Source organism: Schistocerca serialis, chromosome 6 (genome assembly GCF_023864345.2).
Source record: "Schistocerca serialis cubense isolate TAMUIC-IGC-003099 chromosome 6, iqSchSeri2.2, whole genome shotgun sequence".
NCBI lineage: Eukaryota > Metazoa > Arthropoda > Insecta > Orthoptera > Acrididae > Schistocerca > Schistocerca serialis.
This window is the reverse complement of record NC_064643.1, coordinates 237,681,189-237,706,219: the sequence shown is the minus strand read 5'-3', so window position 1 is coordinate 237,706,219 and position 25,031 is coordinate 237,681,189.

Here is a 25,031-nt window from a genome sequence, read left to right as displayed (position 1 = left end):
AAATATACCACCACTTGTTTCATATGCTGGGATTTGGTGTGTCGCCATATTTAATACAAAATTTTGCTGCTTGCTCCTGTTGTGGGAAATGCAACCTATTTTAAACCAGGTATTTCTGAAATTCGAACATTTTATGATTCTTGTTGTTACTTGCATTTACCTAGGATTTAAGAACCATTTTTCCATCTTTCGAACGTAGGGGCACAGAAAGTAACGATAATTTCTTTCCTACTGACGGGATGGTGGTAGTGTTCGTTTCTCCCGATACCAGTAACCAGTATACTTTCTTTCCTGTATTCGTTAACAAATTAGCCAAGAAGAATCGTCAGTCTGAAGCATCTGTGTTTGGAAGCACCGCTTCAGTTTTATTGCGGCATAACAGGTAAATATGTTAACGCGAGTTTCAGTTGCCTGTTTCGATAGACGGCGGTTGGCAGCGGGAATCGGCGCTCTGAAGCGACTACGGTCCAGGAAGAAATGCTGAACAAAACTTCTCAATAACCGCTACCAGATATTGCAGAATAGTTTTTATAAATATGGATCCTCGATTTAACTTAAAGGGCGTAGTTCATGACGCATTTGTTCTCCAAGGTACCACCTAAGACCTGGTACCAAGGAAGGCATTATTGGGTTGCGATTGTGGACGGGGCCGTAATCAATTACTGTTGGTTAGTTTATTTTTCAATCAAGTACACTTTATTTGGAAACAACAACAATAAAAGGTGACAATATACTAATAAGTGTTCCACGCTGAAGGCCTTAATGACAACAAATTCAAACTATTTCTCGGCTGAAGGCTCGAATAGTATTAATCTAAAACTGTTTCACGGCTGAAGGGCGGACTAGCAGCCCTTTTAAGAACCACTTAAACATCTTCAAACTTAAAATTACAGTCATTAAAATATTGCTTTAAAAAAAAATTATCAAATCTGAGCAAACCAAGGGGAAGAGGGGGGGGGGGGGGGGGGGGAGGGCGCAGACGTAGCTCCAAGGATCGACCTGTGAAAGTCCCTCAAAACTTCGGCAAGCGATGAGACAACAGGCAACCAAGACTTGCATTCACTTCACAAGATGGTAACTCAGACTAGTGGCAGTTTAATCGCATGACCAGAGATCATTTGCCGAATTTACCTAACGTGTAATGACCAATGCAATGATGGAATAACACACCCAAGCCGGAACCGGCGGTCAGCTCTCCGTCTTCAGACTCCGGTGCTTAGAGCATCCGGAAGCAGAAAGGAACCACTACTACCAGAGTAGGAAAAAAAAAAAACGCCACCCATCCCACAAATCAAGGAAGCTGTCGAACTACACGCCTTACCGGACAGCAGCGGCAAAGCGAGGAAAAGTACAGTGCCGTAACATACACTAAGCTTCAAGGGAGGTAATTGGGGCGTTAGCGGCCAGTAGGCAGGAATAATACCACTGGTTGAACTTCACAAATATTAACCTATAGAATGCAACAGTTAATAATAAGGGTAATTAGGTTCACCTTCCCCAGAAGCTCCACTCGCTGTTCTTCGTCTCGGCGACACTGCGAGCAGCAACACGCAAGAAAATGGCGAGATCTCACAATGGTGGAGGTTTCACTACTTGAAACAAGCCCACTCAGCTTGAACTTCCTGGGTCCGGTTGACTACGAGGTTGTACCGCTACATCTGGCAGTGCATACGTGCTGCCAGTGGTCTCAGCGTGTTCTCGCGTTGCGCGGACGTGGCTACTTGTCCATCCCCAACCGAACCGCCGACTAACACGACCCGAAAACGCCACAACGTCGCCCCAAAGATAGTATTACCGTTACTAGATATTAATAGCCACTGCTGCTGCCACTAGCCGACAGACAACGCTTGCAAACAAAGTGGCCCCAATGAACACAAAGGAGAAGACGATAGCCGTAACTATACCAACTAACCTATGCCAACCTAACAACGGCACCAACGCGAGCCGCAGTACGGCTCACCGCCATTAACCAAAGTTACTGACATCAAATATTATATTGTTTCGTGAGGCAATGCGAAAACATGAAAAGAAAAAGAAGAAGCGGCAGGAAGTATGGTGTTGCAGCAACAGCCAACAACCACAGTCCAGACATGACAATCTGTTGCGAAGTGGATGGGCGGCCTGCCTAATAAATCTCGCTGCTGGATGCTAGGATACCGCTGGTACAGTATACTGCTAGCCGCGGGAACCTGTCACAACATAGCTGGGCGGAGCGACTGTAAACACTCTCCGTACAGGCTCTAGAAGCATTTTTATTACTATGGCGATTGGTTCTGGAATTTCCGAATACACCTGATGCCGTCCTCATGCCTCAACGTCTCCTGTGTGGGCTCAAGCCTCTTCAGCTTCTCAGGTAACAGCTTGTGAATAAGCTAGTCTTGATGGTTCCGGTTCTCGTGCCAGTGCCACCAAAGAAAGAGATGGTAGCTTCATCCGACACTTCGTGCCGTCTCCAAGGATCTTGCATCCGTTACTGGGTATTAGCACGCCAGGCCTACTGTTCACGATGACTGTGCCGTAAGACCACTGTTAGCCAGAGTAGCCCAGCTTACGTCAACACAGCCGCCGCACCGGCCACGGTTTTGCACTGTGGCAAGTGTTGTGGCGTAACAAGCTAGCTACGCCACACTGAGAAGGGAGCCGAAAGGCACGCGTACACACACGCCGACTGGCGTCAAGTCTGGAACAGGATAAGTAGTGAATTCTAATAAGAAAAGTATGCAGCTCCTCAAATACTTAACTTTATTCTATCCTTGTGGTACATCGCTCTTGATAATACAAATAAGACTATCTTCAGATACGGTTAATGGCACCTTGCTAGGTCGTAGCCATGGACTTAGCTGAAGGCTATTCTGTTTCTCGGCAAATGAGAGAAAGGCTTCGTCAGTATAGTCGCTAGCAAAGTCGTCGTACAACTGGGCGAGTGCTATATCGTATCTCGAGACCTGCCTTGTGGTGGCGCTCGGTCTGCGATCACACAGTGGCGACACGCGGGTCCGACATGTACTAAATGGACCGCGGCCGATTTAAGCTACCACCTAGCAAGCGTGGTGTCTGGCGGTGACACCACAGCAAGCACCACTGCCTTGCCTACACGCACACTCCGACGAACCGAGCACGTAGCTGGGACTTATACTGAGGTAGCAAGCGCTGCCTGGGTGAACATACATGCTACCGAGATGCTGACATCGACCTCTGTACTTAAGAGTTGCTGAATAAAGAATGCTATTACCGGCAGATTTCTCCTGATTCCGTGATCGCCATGGTACTGGTAGAACGCTACCCGCAGCTCCTACACGAGACATTCTGTGGTGGAAGCGTTCGATAATATCATGGAGTCCGCATCCCATATCATTTAGCTGCTAGCATGCTGTTAACTCCACTAATATAACACTCCTAACCTCACAGCGTCATGTGTTAGGCACATTTTCGTTAAAAATTAAAACTAGTAAAAATTTTGTAGTCACTTTTCCCTGTAGTGCAAAGGAACCTAAAAGAGGAGATACATTTCGTGTGATATACTTGGGTTGAATGGAAGTACTGCTGTTAGAGAGTGGTAAATGATTCAGACTATGGTAAAAATAATGGCTTGATTTCCGCCACAGCAGGCCGGCGAGACCGAGGATTCACTCTATCCAGCCTCGACCAACCAAGGTTATGTTAATATGCCCCTTAACTGGTTATGGTCTTGGCGATACTCATGCGTTTCAGCTTCGATGCGAGGCCATGTAATATTACATTTTGACAGTAGCTGAAATTTTCTGTCGGTACAAATAACATACATGTAAGTCAAAGTCATTCTGTCTGTGTTTGCGACATTAATTTGTCAACTGGGAATGGTCTAAGAATCCGACAGCCGGTTCGTGTACAGATAAATATAATTTTCAGGGAGCTTTTCCTGTGTAATATGATTATATCTTTTACGCTGGCAGAAGGCCCTTAAATTACAATTCTTGCTATCTAATTTACGAAATAATAGGGTGGATGTAGTGCGTGTCGTAAAATATTGTGAATTGTTGATATTTCTCTCTAAAATATAAGATGGGATATTTTAAAGTTTCGCAAAGTAGCTGTCTCATCTTGTATGTTGCGTAAACAAACAGCCACATATAACTGTACATTTACTTTTCTCTAGGTTTTTATTGAAATGGCTGGGAGCTTGGATCTGGGAGTGATAAACTGATGAGCATTAAGGTGATCAGCATTTTCAACATATTTGTTTGCCACAGAGGGCAAACTTAAAATACACAGTGGAAATCAATATTTATTTGCCACAAACACCAAATTTCCCATAAACAATGACGAACAAATTACCTCAAGGGGAAATCATAATACATCTCCTTAAGTTACCAAAACTTCAAATTACTGTCCTTTTAATATTTCAGAGAATTTTCTGTTTTAATTTATAACAAAGCAACATGACGCTCGGTGATACGCCAGTATGGCGGTGACGAATACACGCTTCCAATGTGCGTTCACCGCGAGGTCACCAAACACGAATGCGACCACCATGATGCGGTAAACAGAACCTGGATTCATCCGAAAAAATGACGTTTTGCCATTCGTGCACCCAGGTTCGTCGTTGAGTACACCATCGCAGGCACTCCTGTCTGTGATGCAGCGTCAAGGGTAACCGCAACCATGGTCTCCGAGCAGATTGTCCATGCTGCTGCAAACGTCGTCGAACTGTTCGTGCACATGGTTGTTGTCTTGCAAACGTCTCCATCTTTTGACTCAGGGATAGAGACGTGTCTGCACGACCTGTTACAGCCATGCGGATAAGATGCCTGTCATCTCGACTGCTAGTGATACGAGGCCTTTGGGATCCAGCACGGCGTTCCGTATTACCCTCCTGAGCTCACCGATTGCATAGTCTGCTAACAGTCATTGGATCTCGACCAACGCGGGCAGCAATGTCGCGATATGATAAACCGAATCGCAATAGGGTATAATCCGACCTTTATCGAAGTCGGAAACGTGTTGGTACGCATTTCTCCTCATTACACGAGGCATCACCACAACGTTTCACCAGGCAACGCCTGTCAACTGCTGTTTATGTATGAGAAATCGGTTGGAAACTCTCCTCATGTCAGGTGAACAGCTAATCATTTGCATATCACAGCATCTTCTTCCTGTCGGTTAGATTTCGCGTTTTTAGCACGTCATCTTCGTGGTGTAGCAATTTTAATGGCCAGTAGTGTAAAATCGTCCATAGAGGCACTCAGTTGGTTCGAAAACTATTTTGTCTACTTAAAAATCAATATTTCGGTAGCCATAAGATGGAAAACAGTTCACATTTAAAAGAACATTCAAGGTAGCAAAACATGTGATCTCTACATTTTCTTGAAAATAAGGAAGAGAGCACTAGCAAATGAGCAAGGGTAGGCAATTATTCACAAGAGCAATCAAGGCCAAATTCAAAGAAAATGAAGTAGCCGCAGAACAGGGACTAGCCAACATACGATAACCGTCTTGAGCTCTGACCACGTCCCAAACAGTTGCTGGACTCCGTACACAAACTAAAACACTCACATAAAACACACATTAGGTGTACACAACAATAATGGTAGATTGCACAAGGGCCTCCAGCCATGATAGAGAATATCAGGCAGGCTAGTTAGAGCTACTGACCCCCAAGTACTTTAGGTTCACATAGTAAAATTTTCATTACAAATAAAATTATAACATGCTTGCCTTCTGATACCTGAGCCAATAACTCAGCCTCTTTGATCCCAAAGTGCTCGAAGTTAACTGACAATGAAAAATAACATAGAAAATACAGTCCAGCAGTGCAGGAATCCTTCTAGATAAGGTACTCACAACATACAACTAGGTACAATATAAGCCTCTTACACTTGAGTCTATGTTTAACTCGAGCATGTTCTTATCACTGGCATTCTGATCAACATTGAGGTAAAAAGTAAAATTACGGTCAAAGGCATAAGTCATATCAGCTTCCGGTAAGAATATCAACCTTAACTTAGTAGCAAAAACACAGGTGTTTTCACAAACAGTGGCGGACTCATTGTCGCACACAAGACGTGTTTCTCACCATTTATTCCGGCGTCGTGCCTGGGGGCAGGGGGGGGGGGGAGGGGGAGAGGGGAAGCTAAGAACAATGTACATGGCCACGTCCACCAACGAAGACAGTAAGAAACGGGCCTATTCCAACTGCAAAGTACGATTCACTACCACAAAGGCAGATGGAAGCGGTGACTCTGACTCTCCAGTAGGTGGAGGTATGCTCCCCGGAGTAAACAACCGCCACCCGAATGCGGCGACTGGACCTGCACAGTTAGGAAGTTCTGGCCGCGCTCCAGACAGACTCCTTCACAGACAGTCAACCCCCAACAGACCTCTAGTGTGAGCTGTACTTGCACTTTCATCGCGCTTGAGACGCCGAAATACGGCCACCTACCGCGATAGCAGAGATGACGTAGCTGGGTAACTAAACGCAAATTAGTTCCGGGAGCGGAAGAATCCACGTAATCACGTGCACATGGTTCACTTATGGAGAACGTTCTTTCTTTTCAGTATTTTGATAAAGTGGATCAGTTCAGTATTTAGGCTTGTTTGAAAACGAGTGCTGAAAGGGCGGGGGGGGGGGGGGGGAAGGTTTTAAGATCAGAAGGCATGCCAATATTAACATAATGGGTAGCTTTATGTAAGTTCTCATGACCAGTTCTGCAATTTTGGTGTAATGGTTCAAGGATTTTACGAATTATTAAATGTCTGCCTTAAAGAGTATTTATGGGGCACCTGATACTTTTAATTTAATTTCTTAAACCAAGAGAACAACATCATCAGGTGTGGTGGTTCAGTGCATGTAATCTAGGTTTTCGGTGTCTAGATGTATGGTTCTGATTTGCTATACACCCACACTTCACCACTATAGCAGGAACTCACCAAACTTTTTGTGCCATTACAACATATTATGAGAAAACACCGTTTAGGTTTTTTCCTTGAATACAACATTTCTTCTTCTATGCAAGCATACTGCTCCTTAAAGAGGGACTATAACATCTCCACATTTCGGACGTCTATCGTTAGGTTCATCATCAGAACTCGAGTAATGTTCGGATATTTTAATATTAGTTCTCCATTCCTTTCTACCAGAGGCATTTTAATGAACAACTGTAGTTTGAGTTGTTTCAGAGAACGTTGTGAAAGTAAAGGATATGTTTGCTGTCTTACGCTTTTTGGGGGGACATGAAACAGTTTGGATTATAATCAGGCTTGGTCTAATATTAAGTGATAAGAAACTCGGTTGACATAATTAACTTACTACACTGAGAAGTTTGCAGCAACGAAGTTCGTAGTAAGCTACTAGGAAAACCATAACAAATCATGTGATTTACCATTAAACGCTATGTAACTAAAATGCACATCACTAGCATCAGAGGGCACTCATTCGCTACGGTAATGTACCTGTGACATATTTGGAACTCTATTAGATCTGCGGAGGCTACAGTATTGGCAGCATAGTGGTGAAGAAAGTGCTAAGCCTATAGGGTATGCAAGGTAGAGAGACAACGGATAACATTGTTTCATACTGGGTATCTAAGTCGAATGATGATAACAAGTATGGAAAGGATTCTATATATTACTACAGGTCTTCCTGCCCGTCTGCAGAAGATTTTCCTGACACTAAGAGGAAAGGCTTGCATGTCACTCGAGTGAGAAGCAAATGATAACTAATTGACTCTGTTGCACCATAGCAGAAGGAAACACCAACAGAGGCAAAAAGTTAACTTCATTTTTTAAATAATCTGGAACAATAAAACTTATACATCTTGCTGTGGGTCATTCGAATTTGTTTCTTTACTTACAGCTTTTCATGAGCTAAGATCATGGCTTTCTGTCCATACGGTTTGTAATAGGTATATGTGCAGATACACTACGAGATCAAATGTGCCCGGACACCCCCAAAAACATCCAATTTTCATATTAGGTACATTGTGGTGCCACCTACTGCCAGGTACTCCATATCAGCCATCTCAGTAGTCATTAGACATCGTGTGAGAGCAGAATGGGGCCCTCTGAACATGGCCAAGTGATTGGATGTCACTTTGTCATACGTCTGTACGCGAGATTTCCACACTCCTAAACATCCCTAGGTGCAGTGCTTCCGATGTGATAGTGAAGTGGAAACGTGAAGGGACACGTACAGCAAAAAAGCGTACAGGCCGACCTCGACTGTTGACTGACAGAGACAGCCGACAGTTAAAGAGGGTCGTAATGTGTAATAGTGAGACATTTATACAGACCATCACTAAGGATTCACTGCACGTGCTATGACAGTTAGGCGGGAGGTGAGAAAACTTGCATTTCATGGTCGAGCGGCTGCTCATAAGCAACATCACCGCCGGTACATGCCAAACGACGCCTCGCATGGTGTAAGGAGCGTAAACATTGGACGATTGAACAGTGGAAAAATGTTGTGTGGAATGACGAATAACGGTACACAATGTGGTGATCCGATGGCAGGATGTGGGTATGGCGAATTCCCGATGAACGACATCTGCCAGCGTGTGTAGAACCAACAGTAAAAATCGGAGGATGTGGTGTTATGGTGTGGTCGTGTTTTTCATGGGAGGGGGGGGGGGGCTAGCACCCCTTCTTGTTTTGCATGGCACTAGGGTGGGCCAACACCAACCATATTGAATTCCAGCATTACCGATGGAGGGCATCACGAAATTTAAGTTAGCCGGCCGCGGTGGTCTAGCGGTTCAGGCGCTCAGTCCGGAACCGCGCGACTACTACGGTCGCAGGTTCGAATCCTGCCTCGGGCATGGATGTGCGTGATGTCCTTAGGTTAGTTAGGTTTAAGTAGTTCTGAGTTCTAGGGGACTGATGACCACAGAAATTTAAGTTATTTTCAGCTAGGTGTCTGGATATTTTTTAACGCATAGTGTATTTTTATCGGTGACTGAGGGCAATGTATTCAACAACATTATATCAGTATTTGCTTCATTTGCGGACTAATGATTATAGCTGTTAAGTGTACTGTAGTATATTTTTCGGTTTGTTTGTACCTCCAGATACAAGTGACAAGTGAAAGTCATTAATGTTTATCTTATCTGGGCTGCAGGTCAGGTGTTGGAAGTGGATGCGTGGATGCAAAATGGTTAGCCTGTACTAACAGGCGTAGTCGACTTAGTGGGTGTAGTTACAACCATGCAGAAAGCATCAAACAGTAAATTGTGTGACGTGCTTGTGGAAAGACCGTTCGACCCAGGGAAAAAACAACCATAAACTGATGTCTATGTATATTAAAGTACCACACTCAATAATATATGTACTTATATCTGTCACGTCCCCCATACTCGACTAAATTTCATACTGGACGAGCCCTTGGTGATAAACCTAATTTTTAAACAAATTTATAATGCACTTCCTTACTGCACTGAAAACAGCGTGATGACACAATCTGCAAAAGCAGCACACTGCAAGCAGTCTACAATGTTTTTTAGGAAGTTTACTCCATAAGCTGCGATGTCTACGTTTCCCAATCTTTACAGTTACATCGCAGGAAAAGGTGGAGTGGGAAGGAACTGGGGGTTGTGTGGGCGTAAGCCCTTAAGGGTAATGAAATATCTTTATTAAAAGCAGCAACTGCAAGTAAGTAATATGTTCAGTGCTCAAATTTCCAAAATACAAAACTTAATATCTAACACAATAGGACACATAGTAATAAAACCTACCAGTTTGAGTTTATTAAACTTCACAAGAAAACGTGCACCACAGACAACCACAAACAATAAACAACAGTAAAACGATGACAAGCAAGAGAAGTAACAACGCAATCTTCGTCGAGAATGCAATATTCTAAACAATATCCCAACAAAAGCAGATACCGTAATTAATAACTTAAAGTCAATTAGAGGAGAAGAGACTATAAATCACAGAACGCAATAAACCGAGTTACCATTTTCTAACCAGATGCACAGTAAATGAAAACAGCCACTTAACACTAGCACAAAGGACAGATGAGAATATCACTGAAACCCAGACCATTAGCCTTATCACTCTATACGACCTACGGTAGCCTCTACTTAATTGCAGTGTGATCTCTTGCAGAATTCAAGTTGATCAAGGCAGAGACAGACATCTACAATATAAAATAAGTGAAATAATTACAGTCCCCACAGTTTCGTTTAACTGTCATTGCCGGACACACAGTGCAGCTAGTACTACATTTATCTTGCCTACGCCGCATTTTTGGATCAACGAAGCCAAGTACCGTCATTTACTTCAGATAGGAACCGATGTCCGATGTTGACAGGAAACCATCACGAGCCCAGTTGGCAGAGACAATTTTTCATACTGCCTTGCTCTTTTGCTGTACACTCTACCTGCACCGCCTGCTAATTAATGGCATACTCTGAACTGTACTAGGAACTCCATCCGAACATTCCTCGAAGGCTCAACGGTACCGACCGAACACTGTGTCATCCTCGTCTCACAGGCGTCAGGGATGCTAACACGGAGGGACAGATGATCAGCACGCCACTCTCAAAGGCTACGAGACAAAAGCCACTACTGATCAGTCAGGTAACTCCTCAATTTGCCCCACAAGAGCTGAGTGCAGCCGCTTGCCAACAGCGCTCAGCAGACAGAGACGTACACCCACCGATATGCTAGCCAAACCGACACGCTTAACTTCAGTGATCTGTTGAAATCCAGTGTTACTACCGCAGCGAGGCCGTTGGCTGAACTGTCTTACAAACTGACTCATATCTGTGGGTGATTCTGCTATATATACGGTACTACGAATGTAACACATACTGAGCTACAGATTGACCTCCTGGTAGAGACAGCAGCTAGACCATTTTGAAAAGGCACTGCAGACAGAAAAATGCAAAAATGCAACCAATACTTTTGATGCTAGTATTTGGAAAGAAAATGGAAACAAAAGAAAAGAATGATTCAAGATAATGTACGTTCAGTGAAGGTAGCAACAAACTGGAAAGAATATGTAGATTGCCGGTCGGAGTGGCCAAGCGGTTCTAGGCGCTTCAGTCTGGGATCGCGCGACCGCTACGGTCGCAGGTTCGAATCCTGCCTCGATCATGGATGTGTGTGATGTCCTTAGGTTAGTTAGGTTTAAGTAGTTCTAAGTTCTAGGGGACTGATGACCTCAGATGTTAAGTCCAATAGTGGTTGGTTGTTTTGGAGAAGGAGACCAGACAGCGTGGTCATCGGTCTCATCGGATTAGGGAAGGATGGGGAAGGAAGTCGGCCGTGCCCTTTCAGAGGAACCAACCCGGCATTTGCCTGCAGTGATTTAGGGAAATCACGGAAAACCTAAATCAGGATGGCCGGACGCGGGATTGAACCGTCGTCCTCCCGAATAAGTCCAATAGTGCTCAGAGCCATTTGAACCAAGAATATGTAGATTAACGTAGAATATTTAGGAAAATATAATACTCCATAGAAATGAAAAATAAAATTATTATTAAATACTGTAATAGACGAATTCACGTTCCATCTTTACGAGTTGGGGAACTTTTGCATGCGGCAGTCAGGATGGTTTAGATACTCTTCCGTGGATAAGAGTGGTTTCGATTTGCAGTGAGGGAAACAGGAACCTGTCGAAGGTGAGGATGGCTGCAAAAAGATGAAAGATTACAGCAGAGCCTTCCATTATTAGGTCAAGCTGAAGAAGAGCAAGGTGCGCCCTCTTGTAGTCTTAGCATCTTATGTCGGTCCACAGAGTCCCTACATGGATGCAGCGAATGCAGTCATGTCTGGAGTCCATGTACTGCTGAGGTAGCTTTCTGGTAAAGCATTGCGACAACGATGCCCAGTTTGTGCACACGCAGTGACCGTGTCACAGAAGAGATGCGATTAGTACAGCTGCTGGAGAACTGACAATGGCCCACCGTGTGTGCAGGATTCCATGGGCAGCCGGGCGTCGTCGACCTTCGGGCCTGAGGGAGTGTTGTAAGCTGCCACTTGACTGAGGCGGCCAGACCCGAAATATAAGTCCTCCGTGCTCTGTCACCGAACTCTTCTCAGAAATCTCCGCTGTTGGCAGCCTATCGAGACTGTGCAATTTGTAGCGCCCGCAAGCTGACCTACTTTGCTGTTTGGTGGTGAAGGTATGCACAGCCGATTTCAGAAGTGCTGTGTTGTCACGTAGTACAGGATTCAGTCCCCAACCTAAGGTAATGCCTGGATTGTTGGGTGAGTCTTCAGACATACGGCTACTGTGTCCTGAAATTTCTCTGTCATTGTATTCCATCAGCATCATGACCACTTGAGAGATCTCTAAGGAACCAAGTACTATAGTGAATAGTTCTGAAAAGTTCCACTTAAAAACATGTACAACCAAATTTTACAAAAAAAATGATGAAATATATATCAGTAAAAATTGTAACATTAACAACAAGGTTGTTATAAGTTATCACATAAACATCCAGACAAGTTGGTTTGGGTTGTTTGGGAGAAGTGACCAAACAGCGGTATCATCGGATTAGGGAAGGACGGGGAAAGGAAGTCGGCCGTGCCCTTTCAGAGGAACCATCCCGGCATTTGCCTGGAGCGATTTAGGGAAATCACAGAAAACCTGAATCAGGATGATATTGAACCGTCGTCCTCCCGAATGCGAGTCCAGTATGCTAAACACTGCACCACCTCGCTCGGTGATCCAGTCAAGTAATGATGGCAGTACACGTAGATTGTAACGCTGACTTGCCCTGCAGTGAGCTTCAGTTGTGGCAGCACGCTAGATATTCACTATGCAGCGAAAACGACAGGTAGTGTGGCTGGGTCAAGATTAAATTAGTGACTTCTGTAAGAGCAGTAGCTCGCTGTGTGTTGCACGTAGGTATCGGCCACCGAATCTTCAGGCGCTGCATGAAATGGACACTGAGATGTGGCAGTAGTAATTCTTCTGTAAAGAGACCTCGATACTTTCGTCAGAACGAGCTTCTACAAGCTAAAAAGCACCAAAAATACGAAATGTCTATACAGGTTAACAGTTCGAATTAGTTGAACTTTGGAATGTTCCAAGTGTGTCACGAGCACTCTGCTAGAATAGTAAACCTCATCGTGAAAATTACGATATACCCGGAGACATGTCCGAAACTTTCGATGAGTCATCTTCAAGTACCCTACACAGCTGTTACTGACGTTCAGCGGCATCAAAACCTGGATCTGTTTCGTGTCAGCAGAAATGTTACAAATGGAAAAATGTAGGGGGCGGACCTCTCACACACATATGTGAGGACAAGTAAAAAAGTAAAGCATTCCTTTATATATGCATCACCGTAACTACTGTGCACTCTTTCCGTATCCTCACACGCAACCTACGTATTAACTTAAAAAGATCCACTTCTAACTGCAGAGGGTGGATAAAAACAAGAAACACCGCAGCACATTATGATGCCTAATACGATGCAGAAAAACTATTGGCATTCAACAAAGCTTACAATACTCTCGGAACGAATGAAAAAAGGCGCTGTGTTATTTCCAAGGGTATCTTACATCCTCCTCCATAATGGTGGTAAGTTCGGGAACGATAATGGAGGTGAATAGCGATCACGACTCTTCTCTCTATTGTAGACTACAAACGCTCAATAACGTTGAGACATGGTGACTGTGATGGCCAGGGGACATGTAACTGTTCATCTTCGTGCTCACAAAGCCACTCCAGGAAGACGCGTGCCTGGTATGCATGTGCTCTATCATCTTGGAACACAGCACCACCACTGTGGAATACGCATCGTACCAAGTGCTGAACCCCATAAAAACGGTTCAAATGGCTCTGAGCACTATGAGACTTAACTTCTGAGGTCATCAGTCCCCTAGAACTTAGAACCACTTAAACCTAACTAACCTAAGGACATCAGACACATCCATGCCCAAGGCAAGATTCGAACCTGCGATCGTAGCGGTCGCGCGGTTCCAGACTGCAGCGCCTAGAACCGTTCGGCCACTGAACCCCGTCAGCCACAACGATCGAATAATCGTTGCCAGCTATGCGACTTTGCAGAGGAAGCATATGGCACATGGAATACCACGATGTCGCTGCCCAAATCATCTCTGAAGCCCCGCCAAGTTTCAGTCTTTGGACATGAATAGGTCAGAAGCTGGAATCGGCGTAGAACAAAACTCACGAGGCCAAATTACTTTCTTCCCTTATTACGTAGTCCAAGTTTTAAGACTTCGGGCCGCGCGAGATTAGCCGAGCGGTCTAAGGCGCTGCAATCATGGACTGTGCGGCTGGTGTCGGCGGAGGTTCGAGTCCTCCCTCGGTCATGGATGTGTGTCTTTGTCCTTAGGATAATTTAGGTTATGTAGTGTGTAAGCGTAGGGACTGATGACATTAGCAGTTAGGTCCCATAAGATTTCACACACATTTGAAAATTTTTTTAATGAATTCGGCACCACATCTTCATGTTGTGGGTATTCCCACCACAGAAGTGAGGTTTGGAGTTCCAGCTCCCCTGCCTTTCCCTGCTTTGGAGCCGCCAAGATTCGGGAGTGCGACTTACAGTTTTGAAATGACAAATACACCTGTTGTTCTCTAATTTTTCGTCACAAACCTCTTCGATGATAGTCCTCTACTATCATTTATCACACACTTATTTCCGCAACAGTTGTTATTGTCCTCATTCCGAAGAATGCTTTGATTCAGCTTCCTATGCTAGTTTGTCCTGCACCAACCCGCTCTTCTCTGCTTACCTCGTATAACCTACATATACCTGATCCCGCTTATTGTAGTGATACCTTGGTTTCCCTCTACAATTCTTCTCCATCCCTCGATACGTCTCCTATCCCCAAAGTGGCGATTTCTCGAAGTCTCAGGATGGACTATCAACCGAACCCATCTTTTACTCGATTATAGGCATAAATTTCTCTTTCCCCAGTTGGATTCCGTACCTCTTGATGTAGTCTTCAGAAATATTCGATGACGCCACATTTAAAATGCCTCTATGCTCAGATGACAGATGGCATTACGCAATCGTACGGACACAACAGTGAGCTGTATACTCTAGTAGTCTGAATAACACAGATCAGAACAAATTACTTTTGTATTTGCTGTAATCTATGCTACCCACTGCAAACAACCTTCAGATGTACGTATGACTGTGGAAAATTAAATTTAGCTTTGTGTTACTCACAGTGAAGATTGTTGTTGTTGTGGTTTTTAAAAAAATGATTCAAATGGTTCTGAGCACTGTGGGACTTAACATCTGAGGTCATCAGTCCCTAGACTTAGAACTAATTAAACCGAATTAACCTAAGGACATCACACACATCCATGCCCTAAGCAGGATTCTAACCTGCGACAGTAGCAGCAGCACGGTTCCGGACTGAAGCGCCTAGAACCGCTCGGCCACAACGGCCGGCTGTGGTTTTCAGTCTGAAGACTGGTTAAAAGCAGCTGCCCATGCTGCTCTATCCAGTGAACCACCTTCGTCTCCGAGCATCTGTTGCAACATACATCCTTCTGAATGTGCGCTCTTTATTTATCTCTTGGTCTCCCACGACTTTTACAACCCCAGTTCTACACTGGTGATCCCTTGGTATCTCATAATGCTTCCTACCAACTGATCCTTTGTTCTAGTCAGGTTGTGCCACAAACTTCTTTTTTCTAGCCGTCTAATCTTCACCAGTCTTCTGTAGCATCACATTTCAAAAGCTTCAATTCTCTTCTTGTCCAAACTGTTTATCTTTCATGTTTCATTTCCACACACGGTTATACGCTTTCCAATTACATTCATAAAAGATGTCCTGACACTTAAATCTACATCCGATTTACCAAATTTCTCTTCTTCAGAAGAACGCGCGGGGTAGCAGCGCGGTCTAAGGCGCCTAGGCGCGGACTTTTTCGAGTCCCCCCTAAGGCATGGGTGTGTGAGTTGTTAATAACGTAAGTTAGGTTAAGTAGTGTGCAGGCTTGGGGACCGATGACGTCAGCAGTTTGGTCCCACTAGACCTTATCACAAATTTCTTCTTCAGAAACGATTTTCTTCCCATTGCCAGTCTACATTTTATATCATCTACTTCGACGATCATCAGTTATTTTCCTGCTCAAATGTCAAAACTCACTTGCTATATTAAGTGTAGTAGGCCAGTAGGTTGCACAAATTGAAAAAAAAAAAAAAAAAGAAAACAACTAACCACGTTTCGATAGTTCTAAGACTATCTTCATAAGAATGATAAACGTTACCTAGAGAAATATATAACGTATAGAAAAAACACATGAAGTAGATATATATGTGATAAATGTCACCCAAAACCGAAAACTCTAGTTACATGATATTACGCAACAACTTTAAAGTTCCAGCATCAGCGCTCTCATCAAATGACATATTTCTGTTCCACGTGTCAAGAATAAAAAGTCGTAATAAAAAAGACAGCTATCACAGAATGATAAGACCATCGTTTGCAATTGGTGGCACAAGTTAACATGCTGCAGCCGGCTAAGACCGGCACATACACAGCGGAAGAGGCATCTGACTTAAGACACATAAGCCGACACTGCTATGAGATGGACATTAGGATTGGGTAGTGTCATCTAGTTACCAAACGGTAAATTTATAAACATCTGCGTTAAGAACAAAATTATATTGCTGCAGATATACACTAGTAAGACATAGTACCCAGATAATAGACAATATGAAAGTTTGTAAAAATAGTAAATCAACCTTTTTACAGGCAGTTTTGAATAACATAAATAACTGACAGTGACAGCTGGATGAGGGAAACCGTCATTCCCGACGCTACTATGAGGAAAAATTCGAAAATCAGGCAATTCTAAGTAACGGCTATAAACCTTGAAAGAAGTTTTTAATACGCAACTGTAATTGTTCGTTAAGAATAAAACCGTCTTTAAGCAAGAGGTCGCTCCAACTGTCCCTGTCTATCTCCTCCTCCTCCTCCTCTGAGTCCATTTCCTTACTCTCTGTCGATCTCCTCCTTCCTCCTTGTATCTACTCCTCCCCCTCATTCTATATATCTCCTCTTGCGCCTCTCTCTGTCCATCTTCTCCAAACCTCTCCCTCTGTCCACCTCCTCTTCCGTTTCTCCGTACATTTTTTATTTCCCGGCTGTCCATCTCCTCCTCTCCGCACTCTACGTCGATCTCTTCCTCTTCTCTTTCACAGTCCATTTCCCACTCCTTCTCTCTTTCTATCTATTTCCTCCTCCCTCATAACCGTGCCAATGTCCTCCACCCCCTCTCTCTGTCTATCCCTTCCTCCCCGCTTCTGTTACGTCCCCCACCCTAATATGAGGTTACTGGTTGTTGCCCACACAGTGTTTCTTTCGAGATATTAAGTAATACGTTTACCAAGCTTGGCTGAAATCGTTCCGGAGGTATATGAGAAGTCATTTACCCACGGGTTTTGCGGACCTTCACACATACACTGGTGTCCAAAATTAAAGCAACAAACCACTCATTTCCCCGTCCTGTGTCTAATTCACGATGTAAACTGTTACCAGATGTCCGAACGATCACGTTCTACACGGAAGACGGCACTTCGGTCAAGTGTAAACCACCCCAACGATGACGTCATGGCAACTACTAAACGGAATAGTTTTGACAGGGTAATTCCACACCCACAATAGCTGTGTACACAGTTACAGAAGGTGCAGTATGGCAAAGAGAAGACGCCTACCAGACTCTCTGCGATGGAGAGCCATGGGAAGAATGGAAGCAGGACAGTCGCAAACTCACATGGCCCAATGGCTTAACGTGGGACGACAGTTTATAGACACCAAAACTGTATACTGAAGACCAAGCCAGGGCCGACCAATTGTGGCATAAGAAAGTGAGGACCATTATTTGGCTGTACGGGCATAACGGTATCGTCTTAGTACTGCGCAGAAACAGGCATCTGACCTCGCAGCATCCGCTGGACGTATTGTATCGAGACAAAGAGAAATTTATGCCTATAATCGAGTAAAAGATGGGTTCGGTTGATAGTCCATCCTGGGACTTCGAGAAATCGTCACTTTAGTGATAGGAGACGCATCGAGGGATGGAGAAGTATTGTAGAGGGAAACCAAGGTATTACTACAGTAAGCGGGATCAGGTATTTGTAGGTTATACGAGGTAAGCAGAGAAGAGCAGGTTGGTGCAGGACAAACTAGCATGGGAAGCTGAATCAAAGCATTCTTCGGAATGAAGACAATAACAACTGTTGCGGAAATAAGTATGTGATGAATGATTGTAGTGGACTATCATCGAAGAGATTTGTGACGAAAAATTAGAGAACAACAGGTGTATTTGTCATTTCAAAACTGTAAGTCGCACTCCCGAATCCCGGCGGCTCCAAAGCAGGGAAAGGCAGGGGAGCTGGAACTCCAAAACCTCACTTCAGTGGTGGGAATACCCACAACATGAAGATGTGGTGCCGAAGTCATTAAAAAAAATGTTCAAACGTGTGTGAAATCTTATGGGACCTAACTGCTAAGGTCATCAGTCCCTAAGCTTACACACTACTTATCCTAAATTATCCTAAGGACAAAGACACACATCCATGACCGAGGGAGGACTCGAACCTCCGCCGACACCAGCCACACAGTCCATGATTGCAGCGCCTTAGACCGCTCGGCTAATCTCGCGCGGCCCGAAGTCTTAAAACTTGGACTACGTAATAAGGGAAGAAAGTAATTTGGCATCATGAGTTTTGTTCTACGCCGATTCCAGCTTCTGACCTATTTATGTCCCAAGACTGAAACTTGGCGGGGCTTCAGAGATGATTTGGGCAGCGACATCGTGGTATTCCATGTGCCATATGCTTCCTCTGCAAAGTCGCATAGCTGGCAACGATTATTCGATCGTTGTGGCTGATGGGGTTCAGTAGCCGAACGGTTCTATGCGCTACAGTCTGGAACCGCGCGACCGCTACGATCGCAGGTTCGAATCTTGCCTCGGGCATGGATGTGTCTGATGTCCTTAGGTTAGTTAGGTTTAAGTAGGGGACTGATGACCTCAGAAGTTAAGTCTCATAGTGCTCAGAGCCATTTTAACCGTTTTGATGGGGTTCAGCACTTGGTACGATGCGTATTCCTCAGTGGTGGTGCTGTGTTCCAAAGTGGCCTTTATTGTCCATGTCCTGCTGTATGTGTGCAGCTAGCGCGTCTTCACAAAAGGGAACGTCTAGATTGAAGTCGTCAACCTGCCATCTCTACCTTTGAAAAAAGACCCATTGTTCTTTTCACAGATGCGCCCCGATTTGGTCTCGAGAGTGATTCTCGATAAATTCGCATCTGAAGGGAATGTGGAACATGATTTAGAGAGCCGAACATTGTAGTAAGAGACCGATGTCCAGAATTTCTAATGATGTGAGCAGGGGTTGTGTTGACCACTCGAACACGTCTTCATGAATTTGTACAGGTGAATCGAAAAGATTTAATAGGTGTCAGGAATCATGATGAAATCTTGGTACCTCACGTTGTTTCGAGGTGCTGTGCGCCCAGCCTTTGTACTGACGGACGATAATGCTCGACCTTATAGAGCACGAGTGGTTCATGTTTCCTTGGAAACGGAAGATATTGCAGGCATTGCGCGGCCTGCTCACTTGCCCTATTTGAATCCCATACAGCATGTCTGGGATGCACGATGGAGACGGGTTGCACCACGTCAACATCCACCAACCACTCTCCAAGACTTGCGAGTAAGTCCGCAGGAAGAATGCGCGCGATCGCCTCAACATGACATTGATGACTTTATTTACAGCATGGTCCGTTGTTATCAGGCCTGTATTACTACCATAGGTGGTTACACCCCACAGTGAGCGCATTAGCGAGTTGTTAGAATATGTGTGAAAACCTTTACTTGTAAAAAACCGAAGAACATTTTCGTCTACTCTTATGCGTGTTGCAGTTGTTTACATCCTGTATTCTTTACATTGTTTCTGCTTTCCTATCATTGTTTGATCCGTTTTGAGACAAAATAAACGCAAACTTGCAGAATTTCCATTTATAGCTTTAATTTAGGACACCAGTGTATCTCGTATTCATAGATGTTTAATATATATCGCAGACATTTGCACTAATGTTTCACCTGTCTCTGTAGCGTATTTCGCAGTGCAGTTGTGTTGCCAGTCACCTCAGTCGTTATAGCCTCCTTCCTTCTAAACTGTCTGTCGCAAAATAACACAATTTTGTAATTACGGTCAAGGGAATAAGTGTTTATTCCATGCGAAATGTGATGCGAATAGATGTAGTAGCAGAAAAGTAATAAATTTAAACATCATGCACGATGCAACAATTTTTTTCACGCATCTCAGTGTTTATGACGTCATATCTACTAAACCTTGTGGCGCTCAGTTACATAATTTTGCACGTATATTCAGGAGTGTATGCGAATACTGTCTGCAGTACGTTTCACGAATGCAGTTAGCAGTAAAGAAATAATACACTGAAATCTCATGCCGACGATTTTACTGTATGAACAGCCGAAACGTAGTAAGCGATAACCTTTCTCCCTATCTTCATTTAATGGAGGTTGTTAGCGAAAAGGAAGTTTCCTAAGGGTTTCAAATTATATGTTAAGTTGATTGCAGTTAACTAAGTGCTCTCATTCTCAAACACAGAATGAACAGAGTCTTGGTATTCACACGTCATCCACACACTTCTTTTTCATGCGTACCTCTTTGATAGCTAGGTGGTTCTTACCCACACAGCAGTTATTTCCAGACACAAAGTGCTATGTGTATTACGTTTGGTTGAAAAGTTGATCAGTGGTTTAGGCGGAGATGTTGAATATACATATTTTTTATAATATTTGTGGATCTATGGATTCATGCTGTGTTAATAGTTCTTTATACCACACTCAATCGTCGCTAGGACGAGTACTTAGGTAAGCATATACATCCCTTTATGATCTAACATAAACAATTTATTTTTCTGGTAGAGACATTTATTGAGAGATATACCAAATTTCAATTGTTGACACTAATTTGTAAACCTGAAGATAGTCTATACTAGCTAAACCCGGATGTCGAAAATGTAACGGAAATTGTGAAGCATAGCAGACATACTTTCAGAAAAGCTGATAGCATATAAATATGCATCGCAAAATGAAATTATTTACATTTCAAAGTGCTTTTCTTACAGTACCTACAGTGAATATGTTTTATTGGTTACATCCATGATACACAATACTGACGCAGAACAAGGTAATTTACAGGCTGTAGTGTTACTTCGTAACATTTGGCTGCAACATGGCCATCTGCAAATGTGTTCTCAAAAATAGAATTTTTTTAAGTTGTCCTATATCGGAATAATATCACAGAATTGCATTAAATAAAATCCAAATTGCTTGGTAAAAATTGTTTCCCCGGAGGAATTTATTAAAATTGTATTAAAATTTAGCTGTGTTATTGCCACACATCTATTATTAATGTGTGAGTGATTGTACAGTTTTATTTTCACAGCACAGCATTTCGTTTCTAGGTTTGCATATCATTCATTTACAACAAACACCAACATTGTGTAACACATTCCAGGTTCTCTCGCCTCATTAAATCTGACGTGAATAAAACCTCGGGCATTCAATGAAATCAATCATAGTCTCGTCAGAGCAACTATCTGTCCTTGTTGGATTTGTAGCGGCAATAAATAGCACATAGACGACAGCGTAGGTCTTCATTACGTTATGCTGCCAGAGAATTTGTTCCTGTTCGCACTGATGACACACTACCTCTTTCGTAGAAACATAAACAGTTAAACGCTGTTTTCGCTGTCTCTTCATTGTGGTGAGCTCGCTTCCATGTGCCAAAAGACAACAGCCACTCTCCAGGTTTAAAGTTGTTTTTGAATTTCCAAATTGCTACTACTTACTCAGTGACGGAAGCCCATTATGTAGAAGCGTGAAAAAAGACACCAGTGGCGTAAAATTTTATTTTGCAGTGAACACATAGTGCGTAGTGGGGCGATCACTCTGTCGTAGAAATAATCCAAAAGCCAAGATCGCTTAAATACTATTTACTGGATAACCGGTTTGAACACACTACATCTACATTCAGATTCGATGATGGCATCTTTAGTGGGTTGAAACCGGTTATCCAGTAAACAGTATTTAAGCGATCTTGTCTTTTGAATTATTTCCTAAAATTTTATTTTCTATTTATCGATAAAATTGCGCTGAGCCACTAATATTTCTCAACTTCTTCATTTTTAACGATGACGATAGAGGATTTCGCCGAAAACTCGAGGTCTTGGTCATACGTATTGGAAAATGTTTCACTCACGAATGACATCATGAGAAATTAGGGCCACATAAACATAACATTTCCAATCGCTTCATTCGAATCAGGTCCTTGACTGAGAGCACAATTTCTCATATAGCTCAAAATCCCGATGACAGTGTGTGTGGGGAACTAATTCTATTTGTCAAACCTGCACGATTTAGTTATTAACAGCAGCCGATATTTGATAAAGGGATTTTCATTCGTGCGAGAGTACGGTTTGCACAATAACTTCCATGGGAACGATCAAAATATGGAGCGTGAAATGAACGTGAAATATATTTACCATCACCCTTACAGTCGTTCACGTTGATACCGTGTAAGGTCCTAAAATACCTCCGTTAGTTTTCCTGTCGACAAAAAAAGTTCCTTAAGCTCAGTTAAGACGTCATATTAACCTTATTTCGCTTCAGTACAACTGCATACTCAAGCTAGACGGACGATTTTAAAAACACTCCCGCCGAAGGTATTTGGTCTGACGTGAAGAAATGCAACAATCGTCGGTCAGCAGCAGGTATACAGAATATTATTCAGCTTTTTACATAATCGAATGTGTGAGACGTTAGCCAGTATATCACCACGGATCGTAATGTCGCCGTAGCGTGTCGCAATGCTATGATTTATGACAGCTTAGTATACTGTCGAGTGTAGATCTTCGACAGTTGCTTTAGAAAACATTGTGATGACTTACGTCGATCATTTGTTCAAAGGAAGTCAAGTTCGGGAATCTTGAACTCCTCCCCCCCCCCCCCCCCCCTCACCGAGTTCGAATCTCAGTCCAGCACACAGTTTTATCTTCCAGGAAGATTCATGGTGTGTTACCACTCTGACTACCTCGACTGCCATGGTGGAAGCATGGCAGTGTTCCTCAACAAAGCTCTTTCCATACCCAAGAGACTCTTCAGGCAATGTAACACACAGAGTCCATAACGGTTACTGTCTGCACATGTCTTGTTGCCATTAACTTTGCAGCAGCGCATTTGAGCCCAAACAAGCCACTGCTGGAAGTAGGCCTCCGCACATTGACGTCCTTCGACAGGGTCATCGTTGGGGCGGATGTCAGTGCCAAGCATATGGCTTGGCATTCTCAGGTCTCTAACCCCACAGGCCGGCTCCTCCTCAGCCTGGAGCATACTTAGCGCTATTGGTCTATGGCCTCCAACGAACCTACCCATATACCAGTCTGTTGTAACTGCCAGCCAGATGTTCTGAATGTGGCCATCTTCAAAACATTGCCACTCAGTTTTCACTGGAAGTTCTCCACGATCTCTCCTCTGACCATGACCCAGTACTCCTGCATCTCACAAATGGTGCCCTTTTATCTGATATTCGTTCCACTGTGACCCTCATTGTTTGGGACAAGTTTGCCAGGATACTTAATAACACCACTCGACACCACTCGACACGACCTCGACTTGACAGCACCAACCAATGTAGTCCTTGCTGTGGATTACCTTACCGCCAAAATGAAGGAAGCTGTGAAACTCGTCACCTCCACTGTACCTTGGGCTTTTATCAACCTGGAAGATTTGTCTCTCCCGTTCCGGGAGCTGAAGGAGCAAAAGAACCGCTGCCGCCGGCGGTGGAAGCAGTTTCGCGATCCTCGGGACAAACGCCTAATGAGACACCTACAGCGCGAATTCTGACACCGGACCGACAACTGGAGGTCCAAATAATGGGAGGACAGGACGTCCGCTTTCCTCTTCCACCGTAAGTCTGACTGGGCTATCATTTGCACCCCACGGCATTCTATGCTGGCGACTGCCCATCCTATTCACATAGCAGCAGGCAAGTTGTATGATACCCTTAAAATTGTGGAAACGCTGGCGAATTGTTGGCAGGCACTCCACAAGGATCGGTGTTGTCTCCCATCCTTTTTAATATCTATGTGAATGATATGCTGGTCACCCCCAAGTGCCACCTGGCACAATATGCTGACGACATATAATACCACTGGTCTTATTACTGACGCCATCGGCGCGCGCCTCCAGCGACAGGTGGGCCCCACTATCACGTGTTGACGGACTAACAAAACAGCTCTGAATGCCGCCAAAACAACGGTAGTCTATTTCTTCAAACGGCATCCAGTCCACTGGTGCAACATTTCTATTGCAGGTGCCCTGGTGCCCGACAACCACCAATCTTGGGGTCCGGATGGACCACTAGTTGCTGTACCACTGTCATACGGAGAGTGTCGCCAACAAGGGGCAAAAGCTGACCAGGGCCTTGTATCCCCTCTTCAGCAATACGGAACTTAACGTGCATACCAAGCTCCGCATCTACTGAACAGTTATCTTGCCTGCCCCCACGTATGGCTCTGCTGCGTGGGCCACGATTAGTGTCACCAGGATGTGGACACTGCAGCGCCTGCAGAACCAGGTTTTCAGGTGGAGCCTGCGTGCCCCGCCACTCACGAGAATTGTGACTGTCCATGAGGAATCAGGTATTGAACCCCTCAAGAGGACCATACGCAACAATGCGCAACGGCTCTAAGAGGAAGTGGTTGCCCTGCAGGGCACTGTCCATGGGTTACGTCATGCAGGGACCACACTTCCACGTCACTGACATCGACATCCTGTTCCTGTACCTAGAGGAATCGGATTCCGACCACGGGTAACGATAGGCCTGGCACTCCCACCACGGATACATCTTTTGGTGGGACTAGCCCCCTTCTACGTCCACTACTCTCCCACCCTTCCTGCCCACGTTGGGCTAAGTTTCTCTGCCTGACTGATGTAGTACTATCGCTGTTGGAGGGTGGTACAGGACTAGAAGACCTACCGCAACTCCTCCAAAGAGTATTGCGTAAATGACCTT